We start from the raw sequence: 7,069 nt of genomic DNA, 5'->3' as shown, positions 1-7,069 counted from the left end.
CCGTGAGATCAGAGTCTTCGTGGTATAAGCTAGAATCAATTGGCAGCATTCTTGAGATCCAGAAAGTCTAAACCTTGTCTGTGGTATTCCAAGTAGGATCTGGGATGGGATGATGATGAGCGGATAATTTATACGCTTTTTGGCACTGTTTTTAGGTAGTTTTTAGTAAGTTCAAGCTACTTTTAGGGATGTTTTCATTAGTTTTTATGTTAAATTCACATTTCTTGACTTTACTGTGAGTTTGTGTATTTTTCTGTGATTTCAGGTCATTTCTGGCTGAAATTGAGGGACTTGAGCAAAACTCTGAAAAAGGCTGACAAAAGGACTGCTGATGCTGTTGGAATCTGACCTCCCTGCACTCGAAATGGATTTTCTGGAGCTACAGAACTCCAAATGGCGCGCTCTCAACGGCGTTAGAAAGTCGACATCCAGAGTTTTCCAGCAATATATAATAGTCTATACTTTATTCGGAAATTGACGACGTAAAGTGGCGCTCAACGCCAAGTACATGCTGCTGTCTGGAGTTAAACGCCAGAAACACGTCATAACCCGGAGTTGACCGCCAGAAACACGCTATAACTCGGCGTTCAACTCCAATAAACACCTCAGCTCGTGGATAGATCAAGCTCAGCCCAAACATACACCAAGTGGACTCCGGAAGTGGATTTATGCATCAAATACTTACTCATGTAAACCCTACATCAAATACTTACTCATGTAAACCCTAGTAGCTAGTTTAGTATAAATAAGACTTTTTACTAGTGTATTAGTCGTCTTTTGACCACGTTACATCTTTGGTCTCAGTTTTGTTTAATTCTTCATCTTAAGAGGCTATTGATCACGTTTGAGGGGGCTGGCCATTCGGCCATGCCTGAACCTTTTACTTATGTATTTTCAACGGTGGAGTTTCTGCACACCATAGATTAAGGGTGTGGAGCTCTGCTGTACCTCAAGTTTCAATACAATTACCATTACTTTCTATTCAATTCTCTTTTATTCTTATTCCAAGATATACGTTGCACTTCAACTTGATGAATGTGATGATTCGTGACACTCATCATCATTCTCACCTATGAACGCGCGTGACTGACAACCACTTCCGTTCTACTTTAGGCTGGGCGCATATCTCTTAGATTCCCCAACAGAATCTTCGTGGTATAAGCTAGATAGATGGCAGCATTCATGGGGATCCGGAAAGTCTAACCTTGTCTGTGGTATTTCGAGTAGGATTCCGGTATTGAATGACTGTGACGAGCGTCAAACTCCTGAAGGCTGGGCGTTAGTGACAGACGCAAAAGAATCAAGGGATTCTATTCCAACCTGATTGAGAACCGACAGATGATTAGCCGTGCTGTGACAGAGCATTTGGACCATTTTCACTGAGAGGATGGGATGTAGCCATCGGCAAGGGTGATGCCTCCAGACGATTAGCCATGCAGTGACAGCGCATAGGACCATTTTCCCGAGAGGATGAAAAGTAGCCATTGACGACGGTGATGCCTTACATACAGCTTGTCATGGAAAGGAGTAAGAAGGATTGGAGGAATGTAATAAGAAAGTAGAAATACAAGAGGAGCACAGCATCTCCATACGCCTATCTGAAATTCCCACTATTGATTTACAAAAGTATTTCTATCCCTTTTTATTTTCTGTTTATTATTAATTTTCGAACTCATCATAAACTATTTAATCTGCCTAACTGAGATTTACAAGGTGACCATAGCTTGCTTCATACCAACAATCTCTGTGGGATCGACCCTTACTCACGTAAGGTATTACTTGGATGACCCAGTACACTTGCTGGTTAAGTTGAACGGAGTTGTGTCCACACATAGCCAATAGCCATTAAATAAATCTCATGCAGATACAAAGAGGGTCACAATTTCGTCCACCAAGTTTTTGGCGCCGTTGCCGGGGATTGTTGAGTTTGGACAACTGACGGTTCATCTTGTTGCTCAGATTAGGTAATTTTCTTTTCAAAAACTTTTCAAAAATCTTTTTCAAAATTTTTCTTTTCTTTTTCGTTTTTTCCCAAAAATATTTTCAAAAAAATCAATAAAAATCCAAAAAAATCATAAAATCATAAAAACCAAAAATATTTTGTATTCTTGTTTGAGTCTTGAGTCAACTTTTAAGTTTGGTGTCAATTGCATGCTTTAAAAATTTTTTGCATTTTTCAAAAATTCCATGCATTCATAGTGTTCTTCATGATCTTCAAGTTGTTCTTGATAAGTCCTCTTGTTTGATCTTGATGTTTTCTTGTTTTGTGTTGTTTGTTGTTTTTCATATGCATTTTTCATTTGTTAGAGTCCATGCATTAAAGATTTCTAAGTTTGGTGTCTTGCATGTTTTCTTTGCATCAAAAATTTTTCAAAATTATGTTCTTGATGTTCATCATGATCTTCAAAGTGTTCTTGGTGTTCATCTTGACATTCATAGTGTTCTTGCATGCATCATGTGTTTGATCCAAAATTTTCATGTTTTGGGTCATGTTTGTGTTTTTCTCTCTCATAATTAAAAATTCAAAAATCAAAAATATATCTTTTCCTTTTTTCTCTCCAAATTTTCGAAATTTTGGGTTGACTTGGTCAAAAATTTTTAAAATTAGTTATTTCTTACAAGTCAAGTCAAATTTTCAATTTTAAAAATCTTATCTTTTCAAAATCTTTTTCAAAAATCATATCTTTTCCAATTTTTCCTCTTTTTCGAAAATTTCAAAAATCTTTTTTAAAATATTTTCAAAACCTTTTTCTTATCTTTTATATCATATTTTCAAAAATTAGCTAACAATTAATGTGATTGATTCAAAAATTTGAAGTTTGTTGCTTGCTTGTTAAGAAAGGTTCAATCTTTAAGTTCTAGAATCTTATCTTTTAGTTTCTTGTTAGTAATTAATTTTAATTTAAAAATTAAATCTTTTTCAAAATATCTTATCTAACTTTTTATCTTCTAATTTTTTCAAATTTGATTTTAATATCTTTTTCAACTAACTAATTAACTTTTTGTTTGTTTCCCATCTTTTTCAAAACCACCTAACTACTTTTCCCTCTCTAATTTTCGAAAATATCTCACCTCTTTTTTAAAAATTCTTTTTGTTCTAAATTTTAATTTTAATTATATCTTATCTTTAATTTTCAAAAATTACTAACCCCTTTTTAAAATTAATTTCGAATTTTCTATCCCTTCTCACTTATTCTATTTAATTATTTAATTACTAACACTTCTCTTCACCTCTCTCCATCTAAATATCCGAACCCACTCTTCTACATTCTTCTCCCCTTTCTTCTTCTACTAACATAAAGGAATCTCTATACTGTAACATAGAGGATTCCTCTTCTTTTCTTGTTTTTTTCTCTTTCATATGAGTAGGAACAAGGAAAAAGGCACTCTTGTTGAAATTGATCCTGAACCTGAAAGGACTCTAAAGAGAAAACTCAGAGAAGCTAGACTACAACAATCTAAAGGTAACCTTTCAGAAACATTAGAACAAGAGAAGGAGATGGCAGCCGCACCCAACAACAATAATGCAAGGAGAATGCTTGGTGACTTCACAAAGCCAACGTCCAAATTTGATGGAAGAAGCATCTCCATTCCTGCCATTGGAGCAAACAATTTTGAGCTGAAACCTCAGCTAGTTGCCTTAATGCAACAAAACTGCAAGTTCTATGGACTTCCATCTGAAGATCCTTATCAGTTTTTAACTGAGTTCTTGCAGATTTGTGAGACTGTAAAGACGAATGGAGTAGATCCTGAAGTCTACAGGCTCATGCTTTTCCCTTTTGCTGTAAGAGACAGAGCTAGAATATGGTTGGATTCACAACCTAAGGATAGCCTGGACTCCTGGGATAAGCTGGTCCAGCCTTCTTGGATAAATTCTTTCCTCCTAAAAAGCTGAGCAAGCTTAGAGTGGATGTTCAAACCTTCAAACAAAAAGATGGTGAATCCCTCTATGAAGCTTGGGAAAGATACAAGCAGTTGACCAAAAGGTGTCCATCTGACATGTTTTCAGAATGGACCATATTAGATATATTCTATTATGGTCTATCTGAGTTTTCGAAAATGTCATTGGACCATTCTGCAGGTGGATCTATTCACCTAAAGAAAACGCCTGAAGAGGCTCAAGAACTCATTGACATGGTTGCAAATAACCAATTCATGTACACCTCTGAGAGGAATTCTGTGAATAATGGGACACCTCAGAGGAAGGGAGTTCTTGAAATTGATGCTCTGAATACCATATTGGCTCAGAACAAAGTGTTGACTCAGCAAGTCAACATGATCTCTCAAAGTCTGAATGGATGGCAAAATGCATCCAACAGTACTAAAGAGGCAGCTTCTGAAGAAGCTTATGATCCTGAGAACCCTGCAATGGCAGAGGTTAATTACATGGGTGAACCTTATGGAAACACCTATAATTCATCATGGAGAAATCATCCAAATTTCTCATGGAAGGATCAACAAAAGCCTCAACAAGGCTTTAACAATGGTGGATGCAATAGGCTGAGCAATAGCAAGCCTTTTCCATCATCTTCTCAGTAACAGACAGAGAATTCTGAACAAAGCACTTCCAATTTAGCCAATCTAGTCTCTGATCTGTCAAAGGCCACTTTTAGTTTCATGAGTGAAACAAGATCCTCCATCAGAAATCTGGAGGCACAAGTGGGCCAGCTGAGTAAGAAAGTCATTGAAACTCCTCCCGGTATTCTCCCAAGCAATACAGAAGAGAATCCAAAAGGAGAGTGCAAAGCCATTGATGTAATCAATATGGACGAATGCACAAAGGAGGAGGAGGACAAAAATCCTAGTGAGGAGGACCTCCTGGGACGTCTCTCAAGCAAGAAGGAGTTTCCTATTAAGGATCCAAGGGAATATGAGGCTCATATAGAGACCATAGAGATTCCATTAAATCTCCTTCTGCCATTCATGAGCTCTGAAGACTATTCTTCCTCTGAAGAGGATGAAAATGTGACTGGAGAGCAAGTTGCTCAATATTTAGGAGCTATCATGAAGCTGAATGCCAAGTTGTTTGGTAATGAGACTAGGGAAAGTGAACCCCCTTGCTCATTGGTGAACTAGACACTTGGATTCAGAAAATTTTACCTCAAAAGAGACAAGATCCTGGCAAGTTCTTAATACCTTGTACCATAGGCACCATGACCTTTGAAAAAGCTCTATGTGATCTAGGGTCAGGGATAAATCTTATGCCACTCTCTGTAATGGAGAAGCTGGGGATCATTGAGGTACAACCTGCCTTGTTCTCATTACAATTGGCAGACAAATCATTGAGACAAGCTTATGGAATAGTAGAGGACGTGTTAGTAAAGGTTGAAGGCCTTTACATCCCTGCTGATTTCATAATCTTAGACACTAGGAAGGAAGAGGATGAATGCATCATCCTTGGAAGACCTTTCCTAGCTACAGCAGGAGCTGTGATAGACGTCAACAGAGGTGAATTAGTCCTTCAATTGAATGGGGATTACCTTGTGTTTAAGGCACATGGCCATCCCTCTGTGACAAAAGAGAGTAAGCATGAAGAGCTTCTCTCAGTTCAGAGTCAAAAAGAGTCCCCACAGTCAAACTCAGTTTGGTGTTGGGAGGCCACAACCAAACTCTAAGTTTGGTGTTAAGACCCCATATCCAAACTCTAAGTTTGGTGTTGGGACTATACAACATTGACTTGATCACCTTTGTGGCTCCATGAGAGCCCACTATCAAGCTATTGACATTAAAGAAGCGCTTGTTGGGAGGCAACCCAATTTTATTTAACTAATTTTTATTTTATTATTATTTTGTGTTTTATTAGGTACATGATCATGAGGAGTCACGAAAAAAATATAAAAATTAAAAACAGAATCAAAAACAGCAGAAGAAAAATCACACCCTGGAGGGAGGACAGACTGGCGTTCAACGCCAGTGAGGAGCATCTGGCTGGCGTTCAACGCCAGAACAGAGCATGAATCTGGCGCTGAACGCCAGAAACAAGCAACATCCTGGTGTTTGAACGCCAGGAATGTGCCTTGAGGAAAGCTGGCGCTGAACGCCAGTAACAAGCATGAAACTGGCGTTCAACGCCAGAAACATGCTGCACATGGGCGTTGAACGCCCAGAGTGTGCATCATCTCGGCGTTTAAATGCCAGAATGGTGTGCAGAGGCATTTTACATGCCTAATTGGTGCAGGGATGTAAATCCTTGACACCTCAGGATCTGTGGATCCCACAGGATCATCTCAGGATCTGTGAACCCCACAGGATCCCCACCTACCTCACTCTCTCTCTCTCTCCATTCATGGTCATCCCTTCTGTTTTTCATTCACCACCTACATCTATCCACTCTTCCCCATACACCCCACCTACCTTTAAAATTCAAATTCTCTTTCCCACCCAATCCCACCCATATAATCGAATACACACATCCCTCAATCTCCTCCACATCTTCTTCTTATTCTTCATCTTTTCTTTCTTCTCTTGCTCGAGGGCGAGCAATTTTCTAAGTTTGATGTGGTAAAAGCATAGCTTTTTGCTTTTCCATAACCATTAATGGCACCTAAGGCCAGAGACATCCAAAAAATAAAAAAAAAAGAAGAAGAAAAGAAAAAAGGGAAGACAAAAGCTTCCACCTCTGAGTCATGGGAGATGGAAAAACTCATGTAAAGGGTTTATGGCTTAGTGGTAGAACATTTGACTGCAATTCAAGAGATCCCTGAGATACCTCAGGGGATAAATTGTCCTCCACACAATTATTGGGAGCAACTAAGGATAGAAACACCAAAATTACTAGGGATCATGCAACAGAAGCAAGGAAGAGACATAAAGGAGCTCAAAAAGCACCATTGGACCTTCAAGAAGGCTCCACCCTCACTCAGGTGGATTCATTCCTTGTTCTTATTTCTTTCTGCTTTTCGGTTTTTATGCTGTGTTTATCTATGTTTTGTGTCTCTACTTCATGATCATTAGTAGTTAGTAACTATGTCTTAAAGTTATGAATAATTCCATGAATCCTTCACCTCTCTTAAATGAAAAAAATATTTTAATTCAAAAGAACAAGAAGTACATGAATTTCGAATTTATC

The 7,069-nt window shown here is 38.2% G+C and overlaps 1 non-coding gene across 1 annotated transcript; it reads right to left on the bottom strand.

Moving 5' to 3' along the window:
• Window positions 1-3,897: 3,897 nt before the first annotated feature.
• Window positions 3,898-4,001, bottom strand: LOC130965123 (small nucleolar RNA R71). The gene has a single exon (XR_009081176.1). It is a non-coding gene; the product is annotated as a small nucleolar RNA R71 (small nucleolar RNA).
• Window positions 4,002-7,069: the final 3,068 nt, after the last annotated feature.

This window comes from Arachis stenosperma, chromosome 2 (genome assembly GCF_014773155.1).
Source record: "Arachis stenosperma cultivar V10309 chromosome 2, arast.V10309.gnm1.PFL2, whole genome shotgun sequence".
Taxonomy (NCBI): Eukaryota; Viridiplantae; Streptophyta; class Magnoliopsida; order Fabales; family Fabaceae; genus Arachis; species Arachis stenosperma.
This window is presented reverse-complemented; position numbering and strand designations above follow the sequence as displayed.